This window comes from Triturus cristatus, chromosome 4_2, assembly GCF_964204655.1.
Source record: "Triturus cristatus chromosome 4_2, aTriCri1.1, whole genome shotgun sequence".
Lineage (NCBI taxonomy): Eukaryota > Metazoa > Chordata > Amphibia > Caudata > Salamandridae > Triturus > Triturus cristatus.
Genome location: NC_140586.1, coordinates 285,211,586 through 285,229,266, shown reverse-complemented (window position 1 = coordinate 285,229,266; position 17,681 = coordinate 285,211,586).

Genomic DNA, 17,681 nt, shown 5'->3' with positions numbered 1-17,681 from the left:
GTCCTGCAGTATTCAGATTTTCAATATCTTTTTCCGTGAAATCCACTCGGTAAGGCTTCTGTAAAGCTTTTACCTTGTCCATGTCAATTCCCATTTCACTTGCTATTTCTGCTAGTCTGTCATGTAAATTCTTTGCTCTCCAAGTGATGCTTTTACATAAAAACAACAATTCCTCCTCTTGGTAATTTTTCAGCTTTTCTGTGGGGATGGTCCCTACTATTAATTCTTCTAACACCATCCGTAATTTTGCCACATCAATGGTTTGTGATTCTTTCTCTTTACCTTGCAAGTCCTTCGCCATTCGCTCAATTCGTCTGTAGTTATACCCACTGATTTTTCCACATTCCCTGGTTCCGTCAGTCTCTGTGGTTCTAATATTGGTCCCCCTACCGTTCTGCTTCTCTCTACAGTATCAGGATTATGAAATGGGTTATTTGACACATGTAGTTCACCTTCACTCATGGTGTGTCTCCAAGGATTCTCTTTTGCTCTCATCAGGGGCTGTTCTGTCTGTCTATTGTTCACATACGGAACTGTTAGACCATGCTCGCTTTCTTTCTGCTTCTCAAAAATGGGCATAACTGGACCTATGGTCACAGGGACTGTAACTGCTTCTAGATTTTTAGTCAATTCTCTTATTTTCTCTGTCAGTTCTAACGTGGTTTTTGCTAGTTCCCTCGAATTTTCACTCTCTACCTTATTTTCCATCTCTCGTTCCCTAAGAGAATTCCTTCTCTTTTCCTCTGGAGTCGTAACTTCTGTTTTAATGATTCGCAGAGTTTCCCTCACTGGTGTACCTGCGTTTGGCATTTCTGATTCCTGCCTGTATGGAGGTGGACTTTTGTAAAACATATCATCTAGTACATCATCTTCTATTTCATTTGCTCCGTACCTTCTGGGTTCTACATTATGCTTCTTCTCTATGCATTTCCTTCCCTCACTTTCCCCTGTAGTTCTTACGGGAAACAGTCCTTCAGTCATACTTGCGTCTCGCCACCTTCTCATTCGAGCACAATGAGTTTCACGATCGTTCGGCCGTCCAAACATATATCTATATCTACTGTCATTTCTCTGTTTTTCTCGCTCATGCATCTCGTCTTCCCACTCTGTCAACGCCTCAAACTGCGTAGGCCTAGGTCGCGGATCTAAGCTCATCATCCTCTCCCGTAAGTTCCTAAAAATTGCCAAATTAAAGGAACCATTTTCTGGAAACGCTAAAACTCCGTCTTCCTTTGTATATTTTGCCCAATTATCTAACCAGATGCAAGTATGGTACCCATATTTCGCAACCATGAAGGATGCGGGTGTTTTCGTCGGAGGAAGTAACTGTCCTTCCCTAGTCACAATCTTTGTCTTTCACACACCACCCTTTTATTTTACTAAACAAGGATTTCTTCTTTTTCTCAGGTGAATGATAATACATCTTCTTTTCTCACGTCAACCCTTTAGTCTTGTCTTCGACTGTACGATCTTTAGTCCAATAGCAACGCGACCCTTACTCACGCACCAATCCTGGCGCGTCTATGTCACTGTCACAATCTCCAATCCTAGCGCGACTCACACTAACGCACCAATCCTGGACGTCTACGTCACTGTCACAATCTCCAATCCTAGCGCGGGTTTACACTGACGCACCAATCCAGAACGTTTTACCCCTCTAACTAGCCGTCCAATCCCAGCGCGGTCTTCCTGACGTCAGCAGTCGCTGCAGCAGCTCCTGCTCCTGACTCCTGACTCCTGTCTCCAGTCTACCCCTCCTTTACAAAACTACTCGGTAGACTTTGTTTCAATTTTACAATACTTGTTAGTTACAACATACAAACATCTCCATTGTCTGCTTCGCTAACCACAGAATAGCAAAAGACCTTTCCCACGAGAATCTTGTTTTCTCCAAGAGCAGCGCTTACCTCTGCCCTACTACAGAATCGTTACGTCCGTTGGCAAAGTAGCACATCCCTCTACTTCACCCTTCTACCAAGTATCAATTAACTGTTTTCTCCAGAATTAAGACACATAGTTGGAAACGCAATGCTCCTGAGAAATAAATCCAGAGTTTCGCAATTAACCTGAATGCTATTTCATTCACACACTTTCACACAAGAAAATATAGTTCATTCACTCAGAATCCTGTCTTTTCCGAGAACAGCGTACAGTCTGTCCTACGACAGAATTATAACATACGTTAACAATGCAGCGCTTACCTCTACTTTGTCCTTCTAACAAGCTCAGAGAACACCTGCTACCTTTTCAGTGATAAGCGTTATCGGTATGCCAATTGGTTTCCTGGTACCTAAGACCAAATTTTCACAGGTAACCCTTTGCTATCATTTACACCTTTCTCACACAGAAAATATCACTAATGGTAACACTCGACGATGCTACCGAATCGAACCCAGACAATGCGTCGTGCAACTTCAATTGTCACACGTTTCTCCCGTGTACCTACGGGCAGCCACAATCCCGTCTTTCCCCAGAACAGCACTTACCTCTGCTCTGTTACGGAACTGTTACCACTTCCCGACTTCCTACATCCCAGAAGCCGTACAGACAACATAAAACTCAATACGACTTCAACATATAGTGTTAGTACATATATCAATACCAATCAATAATCGATAAGCTATATACATGCCAAAATCATTAAACCAAAACAATAAAAACCATCTCTAGCTACCAGAAATACTGGTAGCTATATTCACGCAAAATCATTAAACCTAAACAATAAAAACCATCGCTAGCTACCAGAAATACTGGTGCAGTTCGGATTACTAAATTTCCCCTCGCTTCCACGGACAGAATGATTTCTCAGTCACATGCACATACACACCTCATACGCTGGTGGGGCCCATAACACCAACATTCATTCTCTCAAACTATCCGTGCCTACGAAGGGATATCAAATCCTCACCACAACTGTTCTTTTGATAGAGGAAAACCACTTCTCCTGAATCACCCTAACAATTCCTCCATCAAGAGGTCGATCAAATCATTTAGTTGTTATTTAGTTCAATGATACTTTTGCTCTCAAATTAATCAATAAACATTTCAATGGAAATAATCACCCGACACAGTAATTCAAATAATGATTTTCTTTATCTAATTTATATGCAGGTTAAATCCTAATAATGCAATATCATCTGTTGTCATATTTACCTATTCTGGCTAATTGTCGTTTTCTAAGTCAGAACTGGTCCTCAGTAAATTCATCAGAGTTATAAAGTCTCCGTTCTCTTCGTCAGCATAAAGATCTCTGATCATCGATTCTCCGTCAATAGCTTCTGGATGAAGTGGTGCTGCAGATCGGAGCATATAAATTCTCCCTACTTCCACGGACAGAGTAAATCCACAGTCGCACGCACATACACTCATCAAACGCTAGGGCCCATCACACTAACATTCATTCTATTACTCTATCCACACTGAATATACGAGAGAAACCTAAACCAATCTGCATGTAAAGCGAGGTCAATGCGACCTTAAAGAAATTGTCCTGAGTCATGATTTAAAACATAGGAAATACATCTGAAACTCAATAAATGACAAAGAAATAACCACCCAACACTGGAATTCAAACATATGTCAACTTTTATCTAAATTAGTTCAAATGAAAGTCAATCAATAGCAAAATCATTATTCTCATAGTTACCTATTCTAGCTAAATGGGTCAGGACAGGTCTCTCAGTAAAGTCTCCCGAGTCGCCGTCCTCTCGATCAGCATCGATCCTCACGAGCATAGGTTCAGGAAGAAGTGGCCTTAGACCCTCTCTAGTCTAACATTATTTATAATAAAACTTGCAAAATAAAAGTAACAAATAAACTCTAAACGTCCGTTGAGCCGCTGAGCAGAGCGAGCAGGAAAGGATGTTGTCTAGCAACATTTAGAAAACCTCCGCTCGGAAAAATCACAAAAATAAAAACACGGAAGAAGGAAACTCAAGCTGAGGGAACGATACATTTATGAATGCTCTTCCTTGGAACCATAGTGAAGCCACCGCATGCTATCAGAGTTCATTGTGGCTTTATTCTCCTCCAAGGGCACTTGGCAGCAAGCCCGGAGCTGCTGTCCTCACGGAAACTTTTAATTCAGACAGAGGCTGTGGTCAGGTGACTTCCAACCATGTTCAGCAAGGCCTCTTGTCAAATTTCAGTCACTCGAGTGCAGGCTGTAAATAGCGGCCATCTTGGTTTAGGCCAAAACGGACCATCTTAATTAAAAGAAACACAAAACAACGTTACCACATTGTAATGATTATACAGTGTTAATCCCCACTAATACCCTTATGTCAGTGGTTCCCAAAGTGTGCGCCGCGGCCCCCCCGGTGCGCCGCGATTAGAAGCCAGGGGCGCCGCGCCGCCGCGCAGGATGTGGGAGATTGCAGCCGCAGCTCCGATCCCCAGCAGCATTGGAGAGGCACAGCGGGATGGCAACACTCACACCTTCAGCCCCGACATGAGCTGTTAAGTCGTGTTTGAAGGTGACTGAGAGGGAGGGGCTGCAGCTTCGGTCGCAGGGGCATCTTTTCAGATGCAAACAACCCTGAATGCGTCCTGTCATGTCTCTGCAATTTAGAGGGGCCTCACACATTCCCTTCCTGCCCAGGGCCATAAAAATCGTAGAACAGGCCCTGATTACACCGAGTCAGCACGTGGTTCTCTCCACAGAGTTTAATTCATGTCACTAAATTGTAAGAAAACCTCGGTTCTTCAAACATGCAGTCTAAAATGTAATAAAATAAAGACATGGCACAATCGCACCCACACTGATTAACAAAGTATGGAGGACAATCCGTTAAATCAGTTCTCCTTTAAGTACTGTACATCACAGTGGGGGATGGCAAAACTAACATTTTTGACAGAGACCCTGTCGTCTCGTTGTCTTGTCCAGGAGGGGGTGAGGAGCCCTACCCCACCCTGGAAGAGACAAAGATGATACTAGAATACTGCATGCCCACCCCTGTGCCCACCCTGGTGGATCCTGTTCCCCCTCATGTGATGGCTCCTGCCCCCCCCCGTGATGGCTCCTGTCCCCCCCCCCCCCAAAACCTGTGATGGCTCCTGTCCCCCCCCCCACCCCCTATGGTGGATCCTGTCTCCGCCCTGGGTGGTTTCTGTCCCAGTCCTGGAATGGCTCCTGCAGCGAGGGTGAAGTTCTTGATGGGCCTCTTCTCAAAAAGGCTCCGCTCAAAATTAATATGAAAAGGTGAGCGAGTGAGTAAGTGAAGGGATGGGTGGATGGCTGGATGAATTAGTGAAAGGGTGAATGGATGAATGAAAGATTGAATAGATGGAGAATGAGAGGATGGATGGATGGATGGATGAGTGAGTGGAAGTGTGGAAATATGGATTTTCCTGGTCAGTTATGTCCCCTATCTTGGACCCCAACGGTTCCATGTGTATATCACAAGTACATATATGTCCCCCCAGTTCCAGTTATGAAGACGCAAATACATGTGTGCCCACCGTCAACATGTCCTCTGCCAGATCCGCCATGAATAGGCCGGATATTCCATTCTTAAATATGAAAGGCCACCGGCTTTATATGGTTCACTTATGCCATTTTTCAGTCCAGGCAAGTAGGCCCTGATTCTGTCATCAAACTCTTCTTGCCTTCTGCCTCTAAAAGCTCCAGCCCGAGCCTGCATCTGTGACCATGAACTTTGTCTCATTCTCTGCGCGGCTCACGAAGCCTGACATCAGCTTACTCTCTGCCAAGAACTGTATTTCACCTTCGAATTATCTGCTTCCCCCTCAGCCGATGCATTCCTGCCTAGTAGTTTAAGTAAACATTCCTCCAGTTACCAAGCAAAAAGGCCCATCTTCTCTGTCCTCATGCAAGTAATTCATAGCCCTGTTACCATGGAATATTCCTACCCCCTCGCATTCAGTGTAGACACTTAGACGCTTGTACACGCACAGTCAGTATAGAATAGATTCTGTCCGAGAGTCCTTCTTTTATGGATAACATAGTTCTCTAAACATAGGATGTTAGATATGATTTGGGATTAGGTTGACTTGACCCCCCAGACTTCTTGTCTCCACATATAGAGCTAAATGTCAAGTCCCCGTCACCCCCTAGTTACACGTCAATTACACGTCATACTGCTGCGCGCGCATCCATGCCAAGTATTATCTTATAGATCCACCTATACATGACATCACAACCAATCATGTTCCTTTTTACTCATTATTACACCCATTTTCGGTTACGCAAACCAAACGTCAATGTCCTTATCAATTGTTACGCCTACTGTATTCACTTCATTATAATGCATGTACTATAAAAGTTACTTCCTGTCAATAAAGTATGTACTTCACTTCCTGAACCCCCGTGGTGATGGAACTTGAAGCATCCGATTATAATCGACCACCGGAATAAAGTCCATTCCGAAACTCTAATATCACGGATTCTGCCTCTCATTTTACTGAGCTATTTTATAATGTTTCTGTACCAAATTCAGTCCCGGTAAAGGAGAAATATTTACCACATGATGGCGCCCGAATAGGGACACTTTCTCATCTCACGCGCCGGCGGTGCGTTGCAGGCCCGGTCTCCTGCCACAGCTGGACGGACAATAACGCGTACCAGCAGGATTTCCTGTATCTCCCTCCGGTCAAGCGGGGGCGACTGAGACTGCGATCAACACCCAGACGAGGCGGTGAGAAGTGCGAAGTATCCCGACCAGAGCCTAGCTGAGAGAGCAAGATCCGAGGTATACAGAGACCCACCAGTCCGAAGTCAAGCCCAGTGTCCGACGAGTCGAGTCGAGTCGAGTCCGGTCCGGTTCAAGTTCAAGTTACTGAGGCCTTCCGTTTCCGAAGCTACCCGGTGAGTACCATTGCTGGGGAGGCATTTCTGACGTGCACATAGGTTGTGCCGGTCAAGACGGGTTTGGGTACACAAATCCGGTCTGCACTGTTTTAGCAGTGTATCTGTACTGTTTAGCAGTATATCAAGTATTCCGAAGTATTCCGAAGTGTCTAGGTATTGTCTAGTTATTGTCGAGAATTAAGCTTGGTGATTAGTTATGCAGACGATCATCATTGTTGTTTCAGTTAATGGTTTAATGTTAAATGTTTAAAGTGTTTAAGTATGTTCTGAATATCGTGGTATGAATGACTGTTCATTATCGTGTTTATTGTATTAAGTCTGTTCAAATTCAAGTATCAGGTCAAAATCAAGTATAAGGTCAGTTCTCAAATATGCCGCTCTTTTCGAAATTAAGACAGATCACTACCAGAAAAGGGGTTCTCGAAGAAGCAGTCCCTATTCCTCCTAGGGACACTCCAGGGCACTTTATGTATCACAAACATGGCTTAGACGCTATATTATTTCTTGATCTATGGGTAGACTATACCAAGGGATTACCAGAAAGTCAGAGGTGGCCCACAGCGGGGACCTGGGATGCAGAGTGCATCATGAAAGTCGAGGAAGAGTTATGGAAAAGGAAAGTCAGACAGTCACAGAAAGACGCCGTTGAATTATGGCGTAAAGAATCTCATAGACGAACAGAAAAAGCACGTAGGCAGGAAGAGAAGAGTAAAGAGAATTCCAATAAAGTTCGAGAGAATCTATTAATTGAGGAAGGTATCCGAGTGAAATCAGAACAAGTAGACAGACAAAGAAATGCCCTTATGAATGGTATGTATCCCCTTCTGGCCGAAGGATTACCTAAGGCTACTCCAGAGACACCAAAAGACTTGCCAACCCCATTGTTCCCAATAAAGGTACATCCTAAGGGGCATCCTAGAACCGCAGAAGATGTTTTTCTTTCCTCATATTTAGATGACGCAGCTCCCGAGTATGCTAATTCCGCCCCACATAGACCGCATACCAGGGAGGTTCAACGCCAAGATCCAGTACCCGTATCCCTGCAGCAACAAATCGAGTCACAAGTGCCGGCAAGCACATCTGTTTCTGTATCCGCTCCTACAGCTACTTCTATGGCTGTGTCCACACCTGTAGTTGCTGTGTCACGTTCGACGAATCCTTTTACACCCGACGCCCCAGATGGGGCCGCGGGAGGAGCTACCAATGTCTTTTCTACGCCACCCAGAATAAATAAACTTACTTTTCAAGAGTCAGCGCATTCACGTACACCCAAACTCCTTAGTGCCCGTGCGCTTAAGGAACTTCTTATAGATTGTAGATATGACCCGGTGCCTGGAAAGGAGGACGAAATGACCCTAGCATCATTGCGTATCAGACGAGCCGCGGTGTATTTAGCGAAGTTACCAGGAATGACTGCGCATCTAGATAATATATATCATTTTGTCCAAACAGGGCGAGATCCAGAATGTATTTACAGAGCTATGGAATACCAGAAAGTAGAGATACAGGGGGAACTGTTACGTTTCCTCATAAACTGTGTGATCAGAAATCAAGACCGACCGGGGGTAGACCCGGAAGCCATGAAAATTCTTACAAGATGGAGCCAGAATATATCAGAAGGGAGACATGATAAACAAAATTGTATAATAGCCATGTGCCGAAAGATCCGTAAAGAAATAGAACGCCTACACGAAGAGCGATTAGAGGTAGACGAGTTCGAACAAAACGAGGAAGAAGGGTCAGGACTGCCCACAGGGCAGTCGGACACCATAGCCTATGTAGGTAGAGGAAGATCTTGTAATAGGAGTAAGACTAGATATCACACTGACTCAATACATCCGATATGCCCAGATAATAACAGGAATTTTCAAATACCTATAATTAGCATAAGGTCTAACGAGCATTCGTTCCAAACCGCCGACAAACTACTCCGAGAACGAAGGGGTTATCATTTTCTCGATTCTATGGATGAACAAGATTTAGCAAGGGCAGCTGTTCATTGGGTGGACAGTCCCGGAAAATATAGTGATGATACAGTAGTACGCACATTTTTGAATCTTACCCCAGATGAACAAAGGTTAGCTGGGATTTATATGATTCAACAACTCATTATACTATATCGGAGTCAGCATTCGGACCCTGGTCCCCTACCTGACATATTGACTGAATTGCTTATGAATAAATGGAGAGGTCCAGGTACTGAATTAATTAAAGAAATTCTAGAATCAAGAAAGCAGTATATTCTTTTTATATGTTCAGAACATGTTCCATTGTCCGTCAAGGAAAGAACTACGTATCACATAGATAGACAGAATCCCTTACGAGAAGTGCACCCAATAAAGGGTGAGGACAATGAGTTTAAACGCGTATTTGTATATACGCCTATATCGAAAATAGAATTGTTACAAATGAAGAAAGTGGTACCCAGTCATGACAAAGACCCAGCGGGTTTTCACCGAGAAATCAAAGACATGTTACTCATGGGAGAGTATACCTACCCCGACATTATGACAATATTAAAGGTGTTGATGCCTGCTGGCATTTATGAGAAACTCAAGGAAAAAGAGTGGGAGGTAGGTGATCAAAAGATAGAATGGTCAGCATTAGAAGCAGAAGAAAGGGCCCGAGGTCCAGGTGCAGGGCTTGGGGACAAAACTAAGGCATTACCAGGACTACTAGTACAGGTACTGCCGCGTTTATTAACTACGAAAAAGGAAGATTGGGGTACAATCTCAGCCTGTAAGCAGAAGCAAGATGAAGACACTAGCGATTACTATGCCCGATTCGAGAAATGTTTTGGTATAAATAGTGGCATAAAAGCAAGTAGCGAATCATACCCGCATCTGTTTGTAACAAAATTAGTAGAAAATGCTCTGCCCCCAGTAAAGAATAGAGTATTAAAATTCGAGAGTACCTGGCAAGGTAACACTCCATCACAAATGTTACAAATGTTACAGTACCATCACAATAGAATTAGAGAGGAACAAGAACATGAACACAGACGCATGAAAGACACGAAGATGAAAATGCTAGTTTCCCAGACAGTTCCAGCTGAAGGACATAAAAAGGGTATGACACATTCCGATTCAGCAGGACCTGTAAAAGGGACATGCAATTATTGTAAAAAGCCAGGTCATTACGTACACGATTGTCCAGTTTTAAAACATAATATCGCCATAGGTAAAACACAAGAAAGATCACGGCCACTAAGACAAGATCAGAATGAACAAGGAGCTATGCAGCATGCCCAGGCCATGCCAGCCGCACAACAGCCAATACAGTTTGTGCCAGCTGCACCACCGTTGCCTGCTGCTGCCACACAGACAACAACACGACAAATGTATCAGACCGCACAGTATGAATATCCCGAGTATCAGCGTTACGCATGAACAAGCCTAGAGAGGGAAGTTGACTTACCCCTTATCGAGATTCCTGTAGATCAAGAAGGACCTTATGTACATAGTAAATTATTAGGTCAAGATAGAAAATTTTTACTCGATACAGGGGCAAGTCGAACAACTATAAAACGTAGTGAAGTTCCAGGGGCACCCCTCTCAGGCTCACAGAATATTTCCCTTGGTTTTTCAGGAAAACCTATTGTTAATGAAGTGTCACAACCTCTGCCACTTACGATAGGACCTTTGACCCGAACTACAGATTTATTGCTTACTAAATCATGTCCAGAAAATCTATTAGGAATAAAAACGTTAAAAGCTCTAGGAGCTATAATATGTTGTTCTCCGGAAGGAGTAAGATTGTTTTTACGTGATTTTAAAGGTCACTATGTATCTAGAGACATGGATCCCCGACTGCAGACCTTACCTACACGTCTATGGGCACAAGGCCCTACTGATGTTGGTTGCATGAATATTACACCATATCGAGTCACATTAAAGGCAGGAGTGGTGCTACCACGAATGCGACAATACAAGTTACCACCAGATGCTGTAGTGGCTTTACTACAAATCATTGACGAGCTCATTGCCCAAGGAGTAGTTGTGGAAACAGACTCCAATATATGTAATTCACCGATAATACCGATTCTTAAACGAACAGATCCTACAGCGCCGCCAGTATATCGATTGGTTATTGATCTGCGCGAGTTAAACAAATGCATTGTGACACAATTTCCTGTGGTCCCAGATATCTCGTCATTATTGACAGCTATTGATTCCGAAGCAACATTCTTTACTGTAATTGATCTCAAAAACGCCTTTTTCAGCGTCCCAATAGATCCGGAAAGCCAATATTTGTTCGGATTTAGTTTAAATGGACGTAGCTTTAAATTCTCCCGCGCCCCTCAAGGATTTACAGAAAGCCCCAGCATCTATAGCCAAGCACTGAAACGAGAACTTGACAGTATACACATGCCAGTTAACACTGCTCTGCTTCAATATGTCGATGATCTGCTGATCACCGCTAGAAGCGAACCCGAATGTGAGACAGCGTCACTGACGGTTTTACAATTTCTAGCCGAAAAAGGGCACAAGGTGTCCCCTTCTAAGCTGCAATTCTGTGTCCAGCAAGTTGTTTATCTTGGACACTCGCTGAACAAGGAGGGAAGGCAGCTTACACCCGACCGCATTCAGTTAATAGCTAACATGCCAATACCCAAGACACAAAAGGAGGTGCGGGCTTTCATAGGCCTCACTTCATATTGTAGGCAGTGGATCCCGCAGTATGCATTTCTAGCAAAACCACTCATTCAGTTGACAACACAGGAGGCAGCCACATCGACTGTTCTCCCTTGGACTCAGGAACACACACAAGCTTTTGAAAACCTAAAGAAAGCTTTATGTCAAGCACCCGTTTTAGCAACGCCATGTTACAGAAAACAGTTTACACTCTTTGTTACAGAACGCGAAGGTACTGCCTTGTCAGTACTCACACAGGAACAAGCAGGAGCACACAAACCATGTGCGTATTTTTCTAGTACATTAGATCCCGTAGCTCAGGCTTTGCCTGCATGCCTAAAATCAGTAGCAGCAACAGCTTTAGCAATCAGACAAAGCGATGCCATAGTGTTAGGACATCCATTGACAGTTCAAGTACCCCACGCAGTAGAGGTTCTTGTAAATAGAACACAAACACAACACTTGACTATAGCGCGACTTACAGGATATGAACTTACATTGTTTCAGCCACATATAGAAATCAGACGCTGTAACACATTGAATCCTGCCACACTTCTACCTGTAATCGGAACAGACCCACTAGCCCATGACTGTATTGAAGTTATTACTGTAACGACAAAACCCAGACAAGACTTGACCGATGTTCCATTGTCAGATCCAGACTTGACATTTTATGTCGATGGTTCATGCATGAGAACAAGTACAGGAGAGTTAGTAGCCGCTTATGCAGTCACAACAGATACTGAAGTCATTGAAACTAATCGTATAAATACTTTGTCAGCTCAAGCCGCAGAGCTCATCGCTCTGACACAAGCCTGTATTCAAGCCACGAATAAAAAAGTCAACATATACACTGATTCACGTTATGCATTCGGAGTTGTACATGACTTCGGCGTGCTGTGGCGAGAGAGAGGTTATTTAACTTCCCACGGTGCCCACATTCAGCACGGACCCCTCATTCACGCATTATTAGATGCAATACATCTACCCACTGAAATATCAATTATGAAATGTAAGGCCCATACGAAGGTTACTGATATCATTTCCCAAGGCAATGATCTAGCCGACAGAACAGCTAAACTGACTGCTCAAACTCAGACCCCCGACATGACAAAGACAATAGTCCCGACACCGACACATTGTATGACCGTTAAAGATCCTACTCTTGACGTAATTGACATACAGACACATGCTACACCAGACGAAATAAAGAAATGGACCGAGTTAGGAGGGATCCAAACGGACCAAGGATGGATGATGAAGTCAAGGTCTGTATGGTTCCTTCCTGATTCAATGGTCCAAGTCGTAATTAACACTATACATAGTCCGGCACATCTAGGAGAAAAAGCTATGCTAGACAGCATTCAACACATTTGGTTCAATAAACATTTACGAGCAGCAGCAAAACAAAAGGTCCGTACCTGTATGATCTGTTGCCAGTTCAACCCAGGAAAAAGTGTTCCCGTAGAACAGGGTGGATTTCATCCTCCTGATCACCCTTTTGAAGTCCTACAGATGGATTATATCCAGATGGAACGATGTCGAGGATTCAAATATGTTCTCGTAGTTGTCTGCGCTCTGTCCCGTTGGACAGAGGCGTACCCGGTTTCAGATTACACTGCCCCGACTACTGCCAAACAGTTGGTTCGAGAATTCTTCCCACGATACGGTTTACCACGTGTTGTCTACTCAGATAACGGCCAGCCGTTCTCATCCGAATTAATGAAACACGTTTCACTTCTGCTAGGATATCAGTGGAAATTCCACTGTGTCCGACATCCCGAGGCAGCAGGTCTCGTAGAAAGACATAATCAGACACTGAAAATCAGACTGTCCAAAATATGCAGAGAGAAAGGGGTCGACTGGATAGTAGCATTACCAGTTGCACTTTTTTACATGAGAATGGTAGCACACTCTAGAACAGGGCTATCCCCGTATGAGGTGATCTTCGGTAGACCACCGAATATGTGGGGGACGCCTATACCACGTAAAATAACTGATATTGACTGTAATATGCTGACAGATTACTTGGCTTCCTTGATGTCTGCACTACAATCTTCTCGTTCACAGGTAGCTGCAGCTTTTCCCGACAACACTGAGGTGAAACCCCATGACGTTGTTCCGGGTAATCTTGTCTTTGTGAGGAATTTCGACCGAAAGACTCAGCTGGAGCCCAGGTGGAAAGCACCCAAATTGGTCCTGTTGACCACAAGAACAGCCGTGAAGATCGAGGGCCGCAAGGGCTGGATTCATTCAAGCCACATCAAGAAATTTCATGGACTATCTTCGGATATAGACATTGTGCCCTGCACTCCCTCACAGACTGATTCCAAACTTCCTTTGGTGGAAAAAACTGAAAGCGAACTTTACAAAGTTAAGTTAAGGCCTAGGACGTCAGACGGTTTGATTGTTTAAGTCCTCCCCTAGGTGAAGCGGTTGAATCTGTCTCTGACATGTATCCTCTAGACCTGAATCATGAACAATCGCGAAAAATGATGAAACGACAGGCGTATTGTAAATCACTGCGTAGCCACTGCATAGTGACATTATTAATTTTGTTTTCCTTAAGTCTTTTAATAATTATTACCAGTATGTTGTTGCACATATATTACCCTATTGCCAGAAATGTTCACAATGTTATTGCAGAACATTCTTTTAGTGACTTACCTCCGCATGAATTGTCTTATAGACTTGCGCTGCGCAATAACACTTTTATTAGTATGTTACATCATTCCCATCAGACTAGTAATGCCACCAATTGTTGGGTGTGTGGCCGACTCCCTCCCTATCAGAATTATGAAGGAGTCCTGCCTTTCTTTCCACATCCATTTACACATAATGGCTCCTGTGGAGCATGGTTTAGTTTAATTAATTCCATAGACTCAGACACAGCAGTTTACCAAGACCATTGGATATGGGGAAACCTGAACCTAGTTTTATTCAAAGTCTGCTACCCTGACAAGGAGGGTCGCCCCAAAAGAACAGGAACTGATCTAGAAAATGAAGTGTATGGATTAGGTAATTTTACACCTAATCTCATGATTCTAAATGTCGTCTCCGAAGTTGAGCTAGTCTTACCCACCATGTCAGTATTCCCAGCAAAAGGTGAATTGTGTGTAAGAAAGGTTGGTTCCATACATATGGGCCACAGTCAATGCACTACTACAGTAGAATTCAGTGACCAAGGCAAATCTTCATTCAGAGCTTCTCGCCACTCCTACTTTATATGTGGTCAGACTGCATATATGCGTCTACCTCTAGATTGGGATGGTACCTGCTACATAGCATTCCTTTTGCCACCTGTTTTCCTAGCTCCTCCTGATTATTACAGAAATATTCATTTAGTACACAACAGAGAACGGAGAGATCTCCCCATTGTCGATTACACTGAAACGGCATGGGACAAGTATGTAGATTTTAATAAAGGCATCTTTCCCTATATAGGTACTGTTACTAACAGTAAGCTGATACGTAGATTAACTAGAACCCTTGAAGCAGTAGTGAATGAGACTATTTCCGCCTTAGGCAATTTAACGGAAGAGCAGTCTGCTATGCGGATTGTTGTGCTTCAAAATCGTCTTGTCCTTGACGTCATCCTGGCTGATAGGGGCGGAGCTTGTAGGGTCATCGGATCAAGCTGTTGCGTATTCATACCAGAAAATTCGCCATCTGTATATAAAGCCATCACTCGCCTTCATAAGATTGTAAGCCAGATACACCAGAACCCAGGCACTTGGACTTGGTCCAGTTGGTTTTGGAATGCGGTATCAGCCTGGGGATGGAGAGTTCTATCCTTCCTAGGTATTGGCCTTCTCATATTATTCAGTTGCTGTCTATGTCTACAATGTGGACCAGCGATTTGTGGTCTGTGTGCCACATCGTGTATCCCACATCAAGATTTTCATTCAAGATCCCGGAAGAAGAAAGAAGAACAAATGATGCTATATGAACAGATCAATGGATTGATGAAGATTGATATCTCTTGAAGGGCAAGTAGGGGACAAGGAGGGAATGTGGAAATATGGATTTTCCTGGTCAGTTATGTCCCCTATCTTGGACCCCAACGGTTCCATGTGTATATCACAAGTACATATATGTCCCCCCAGTTCCAGTTATGAAGACGCAAATACATGTGTGCCCACCGTCAACATGTCCTCTGCCAGATCCGCCATGAATAGGCCGGATATTCCATTCTTAAATATGAAAGGCCACCGGCTTTATATGGTTCACTTATGCCATTTTTCAGTCCAGGCAAGTAGGCCCTGATTCTGTCATCAAACTCTTCTTGCCTTCTGCCTCTAAAAGCTCCAGCCCGAGCCTGCATCTGTGACCATGAACTTTGTCTCATTCTCTGCGCGGCTCACGAAGCCTGACATCAGCTTACTCTCTGCCAAGAACTGTATTTCACCTTCGAATTATCTGCTTCCCCCTCAGCCGATGCATTCCTGCCTAGTAGTTTAAGTAAACATTCCTCCAGTTACCAAGCAAAAAGGCCCATCTTCTCTGTCCTCATGCAAGTAATTCATAGCCCTGTTACCATGGAATATTCCTACCCCCTCGCATTCAGTGTAGACACTTAGACGCTTGTACACGCACAGTCAGTATAGAATAGATTCTGTCCGAGAGTCCTTCTTTTATGGATAACATAGTTCTCTAAACATAGGATGTTAGATATGATTTGGGATTAGGTTGACTTGACCCCCCAGACTTCTTGTCTCCACATATAGAGCTAAATGTCAAGTCCCCGTCACCCCCTAGTTACACGTCAATTACACGTCATACTGCTGCGCGCGCATCCATGCCAAGTATTATCTTATAGATCCACCTATACATGACATCACAACCAATCATGTTCCTTTTTACTCATTATTACACCCATTTTCGGTTACGCAAACCAAACGTCAATGTCCTTATCAATTGTTACGCCTACTGTATTCACTTCATTATAATGCATGTACTATAAAAGTTACTTCCTGTCAATAAAGTATGTACTTCACTTCCTGAACCCCCGTGGTGATGGAACTTGAAGCATCCGATTATAATCGACCACCGGAATAAAGTCCATTCCGAAACTCTAATATCACGGATTCTGCCTCTCATTTTACTGAGCTATTTTATAATGTTTCTGTACCAAATTCAGTCCCGGTAAAGGAGAAATATTTACCACAGAAGGATGGATGAGAGAAAAGGTAAATAGCTGGATGTATGGGTCGAAGGGTTGCTGGATGGGTAAAAGGGTGGATGGATGAGTGAAGGGATGGATGAGTGAAAGGATGGATGTGTGAAAAGGTGGATGATGAGTGAGTAAGTGGGAGGATGGAGGTGTGAAATTATGGATGGATTGATGAATTTATAAGTGCAAGGGTGAATGGATGGATGGATGAGTGAAAGGGTGGATGTAAGGATGGATGGATGGATGGGTGAGTGAAAGGGAGGGTAGGCGGACAAAAGGATGAATAGATGAGTGAAGGAGTGAAAGGATAAATGGATGAGAGAAAGGATGGATGAGTGATCTGGTCAATGGATGGATTAATGAGTGGATGAGTAGATGGGTCGGTGGGTGGATGGATGGAAGGATGGCTAAGTGAAAGGGTCGATGGAGAGAGAAAGGGAGGATGGATGGATGGATGACTGAAAGGGTGGATGGGTGTAAGGATGAGTGACTGGGTGGATGGATGAGTAAGTGAAAGGATGGCTGGATGGGTGAAAGGGTAAATGGCTGGATGGATGAGTGAATGGATGGATGGGTAGAAGAGTGGATGGATGCGTATACAGATGGATAGGGTGAAAGGGTGGATGGATGGATAATGGATGGATGAGTGAAAGGATGGATGAAGGGATGGATGAGTGAAATGATAGATGGAAGGATACATGATGGATAGGTTTGCAAATGGTTGAATATGTTTGGATATGGCTGGGCTTACTTATGTACTACTGCGCGACCTCCTCTGATGTGTCTGTAAAACTTACCTATTGTCCTGACACCTGCCTTTTAGAACTGCACCAGCAGGACCCAGCACACTTAAAACACTGGGTAAAGGGGATCTGGTGAGCCATCTTGGGTTCATCAGAGCCCACCCCATGTAAACTTCTTGTAACGCCACAGAGCTCCTTGAGCCTTTCTCTAGCAATTGAGATGTACTTTATAAGATCTTTTTGATTGCAAATAAAGTTTTATGATGGTGATGTCTACTCTCTGAATCCTTCATCACGTCTAG